Source organism: Mizuhopecten yessoensis, unplaced genomic scaffold (genome assembly GCF_002113885.1).
Source record: "Mizuhopecten yessoensis strain PY_sf001 unplaced genomic scaffold, ASM211388v2 scaffold9967, whole genome shotgun sequence".
Taxonomy (NCBI): domain Eukaryota; kingdom Metazoa; phylum Mollusca; class Bivalvia; order Pectinida; family Pectinidae; genus Mizuhopecten; species Mizuhopecten yessoensis.
The window spans coordinates 14343-18556 of NW_018408312.1; the positions used below are offsets into that span (position 1 = coordinate 14343).

Consider the following 4214-nt stretch of genomic DNA (forward strand, 5'->3'; position numbering starts at 1 on the left):
TAAGTTATTACAACTTCTGAAGCCATCTCCTATCAACATTTTAATAACAAATGATTACATAGACAGACAATTTCAAATGATGTTTATCTGAGTAACATCAATGTACCATGTGTTCATATTTGAATATATTAATATCAGTATATTGAAAAAAATACAGCATTACTTGTTCATTCTTAATATCAATATGACATTTATTCTACTTTTGAGAACTGATATTCTTTCGACTTTAGTTATTTTGATCGATTCAGGAAGAATATAGTTCCCGATATATTTCAATCAAATCTTTGGTTTTATATCACTTCCTATTTTTTATATTTTGATGCAATCTACTCCCTGGGGCATCGTCGAGTCGATCAAGGTCTAGAGAATAAATCTAATGAAACTAACCCGTGATAGCTCAGTTGGTAGAGCGGAGGAGTGTAATGGTTCACTCAAAGCTATCCTTAGGTCGCTGGTTCAACTCCGGCTCGCGGGATTTTTATCCTCATTAAATGTAGATTAATTTAATCCTTAACAATGTCATTAAATCGTGTAATCATATTCAAAAGTTTCCAGATGAAACAAGATATTATTTTCTTTGCAAGTATAAGCAACATTCATACTTCTTACATATATACAGATTATTCTCCATGACCTGGTTATTGCACTTGCCGAAATAAAAGCGCACACATTCATTTATTACATTGTATGAGAGATCAAGAACTAACTTCATTAAACATATACAACTTATCTAGAGAATTAAACACTCGTTATATACAGTTCAAATCCCAAAAGTATCTATAGACTTTTTTTATTGAATATTGTTTTTCATTTAACATTCAAGGAACCGTATCTAATCATCATGTGTTCTGGGGTTTTCTCTCTCGTAAATTGAAGCTTAATCGTTTCTGTTGTTTTGTGCTTACGTTATGACGATAATATCAATGACGTAAAATTTCACTGGAGAAAAACGGAGAAAATTATGCGTTAACGTACTTAAACTTAAGTATGTAATTAAACTTTCTTATTGAGTTGGCATATAATGTAATTTTATGTAAACAAGAACCAAATGTTTCGTTAATTCGCAGGAGTATTGCATCATCAAATAAGATGGGCTGTACATAGACTGGACTTCATTGTGTTTCTGAAAATGTTCTTGTATGTATAACAACTTAAGCGGAAAAGAACAAAAATCAGAACAACAGAAACAGAGGTAAAACAAACGAAGTATTATTAATAAATGTCATACAAATATCCAGGGGTAAGCTGCTTAGTCCGAAAAGTGGTACTTTGTGTCTTGATGTCAATATCATAACTAAGATTAATCAGATTCACCAACGGTTTAAGAACAAAGTGACCACATATTTACAGAAAACATTGTTATTTATGGTTCGAAATCAATTCGTGACCGGATAAGTCACCGTTTAAAAAAAGATGTATTTCCAAAACAAAACATAACAGTATAAGGGGAATAACTCTTAGAAAAGTAAATAAAGTGAAAAAAATATCGATCTTTTTATTTTCTGAGTCATTTAAGGAGTACTTTTTCAAGTCACCTCTTAGGTATGATAAGACAGAGCGACTAAATGATTAGGATATGAATGTTTTGATGTGAAGGTTATGCTGATTAGTGTATAATGTATAAATTATGTATTATAAAATAATATTTGTGCAAATTAATGCAGGAAGGTCATTATTAAAGAGAAATTAAAATTCATCAAATGATATAGGCGAGTAGAAAAATATACGCCCAACGTGGGGCTCGAACCCACGACCCCGAGATTAAGAGTCTCGTGCTCTACCGACTGAGCTAGCCGGGCTGTTTCTATCGATTGCGATATCTATTAAGCGTTTTAGGATAAATGTCATTATGAAAATAGGATGCAAAATCTCATTTTAAAACAAATTTTACATTTATTTGTTCGACTTATATCTGTCAGCCATATAAAACGTGAAATCGGAAGTGTAACTAACCTATGATTCATTAGACTTCCGTTTCCCACCAATATTCAGACCTTTATTACCATTTCCCGCTATATTTATCAGGTATATCACAGGCATTTGTTTTTAAATATGCCTTACGATGACGCAAAAGATTATACACGCATGATGGGTTTGATTATTTTTACATCTTCTTCTTTTAAACCAGATCTCGTACTGGTGTTAATGTTTTTGAGCAGTCTATATATAATTTAGTATAGACAAATATTAGAGAATCCTCACTGACCGAGCCTGCCTAATACTGTACGTGTTGTCATCGTGCGTTATAGAACGTGTGTTATAGAACTAGTGTTAATCATAATGAAATTTGTTTAAAAACACAATCGACATAACATAAAAGTTGAAAATGCAACAAAAGGGAACATGCTTTTATCTAATAAATAACGTCCTCATCCATTCTACACAGGGTATGTAAAATGAAGCTTCGTTGTTTTCAGTTCAATTCCCTTACATTTTAGTATATAAACTATCTGATAATCATACTCAACGATTTACATGATACATATATATGTTGGTGTGTCTACAGACAAATACTAGTAATCTAACGGTTTAATTCTTATCTAAAAACACTAATACATTTCCTGCCTCAAAAAAATATAAGCTTGCTTGATTACAAAGGAAACCCAGCCTACATATCATCCAACATTCGAAAGACAAGCTAATCTCGCGTCTGTATTTCAACTTTTACGAACACTCATTAACGATAAAGAAATTGACCTGTTGCGTTAGTATTTGAATGATAATAATAATAATAATGTATAACATTTGGATAATTTAACGCTTGCTTCAAAACCTTCAGTGTTTCTGTTGCGTAACGTAGATCATGATTGCCATCTAAGCTATCGATTCGGGTGTGACTCCTGGCAACATCTCTTCATTTGGAAAGGATGTGTTCAATATATTAGGATATTGATTTATTCATTACATTCAATGTCGTGTAATCTTGTACTTGTCAGAACAGATTGCTGTTGTTTCTTTGAATAAGTGGATGAAACATTATATGACAAATAAGTAAAAACAAACGACGTCTGAGGCATAAGCGGGTCGACCACACTCCGTTTAACCTATTTAGGATTATAGATTTCTGGGCTAGTATTCCTTCTCTATAGCTAGTATGACCGTGTCTGGACCTCACGAATTGACTCGTTTGTGACGTTACCTTTATGTACTTATTTTTTATCGTATCAAGTATCTTTTCATTGTCATATAATTACTCTTTAAAGACCTTTAATAATTTATTTAAAGTTCGACTTTCCACATGAATTGATTCGTCTTTCGGTTGTCAATAAAGCCTTAATAAAGCTAGGCAAACACATGCAATCCAGTCTTTATGATTTAGGTCATGCATCAGCGATTGCTGCATGAAATTTAACAACATGGCATTGTATATCAAATCTTCTTTTAAGATGTAACATTCTTACACCATTTACATGTTTGGATTTTTTTATACAAGCATATTGTTATAAAATTACCGAATAACGTCAACATTCCATTTATTCTACTTTTGATTTTTTCGACTGAAGTTATTTTGATCAATTCAGGAAAAAAACCATTCCCGATTTATTACAATCAGTCATTGTCTTTATTAAACTTCCCTATTTCATATCTTTATGCAATCTACTCCTGGGACAAGTCCAGTCGATAAGTGTCTGGTGAATACTATCTACTAATATCACCCGTGATAGCTCAGTTGGAGGACTGTAGTGGTAAACCTCAAAGCTATCCTTAGGTCGCTGGTTCGACTCCGGCTCGCGGGAAATTTTTCTTTGCAGTTTTAAACGCGTTTAACCCTTTATAAGAATGACATACATTCATATTTCTAATAAAAATAATTCGAAAACAAGTGAATTTCTTATACAGATCTTTCTCAATAATCTGTTAATTGTACTTCCAGAAATAATAACGCTCCCATTTGTTTATAACATTGTAAGGGAGTTAAGAACTTACTTCATATGACATATGACCACATCTTACAGCTACTTAAAGGGGCATCATGGATAAGTAACTTTATTTTTTGTCTTTTTTTCAAATACTACATAAACCTTTCAAGTGAGACTCCTTATGGAAAATAACGATCGGATTTGGCTGAAATAGATTCATAAAAATGATTAAATCTAAGAAAATCATCGGTATTTCTACCTGTCTGACCAACGTTTTGTTCAGGGATTTCCCTCTACTAGCGCATGCGCATAGCACACCATTTCTTTGTAAACAAAATGACTGGCCGTGTGAAG

General features: G+C 32.5%; 2 non-coding genes across 2 annotated transcripts; one reads left to right on the forward strand and one right to left on the reverse strand.

Annotated features, from left to right (window-relative positions):
• The first annotated feature begins 386 nt into the window (after window positions 1-386).
• Window positions 387-475, forward strand: Trnay-gua. Its single transcript is given in 2 exon segments — window positions 387-423; window positions 440-475. It is a non-coding gene; the product is annotated as a tRNA-Tyr (tRNA).
• Window positions 476-1726: 1251 nt separating this feature from the next.
• Trnak-cuu lies at window positions 1727-1799 on the reverse strand. The gene has a single exon. It is a non-coding gene; the product is annotated as a tRNA-Lys (tRNA).
• Window positions 1800-4214: the final 2415 nt, after the last annotated feature.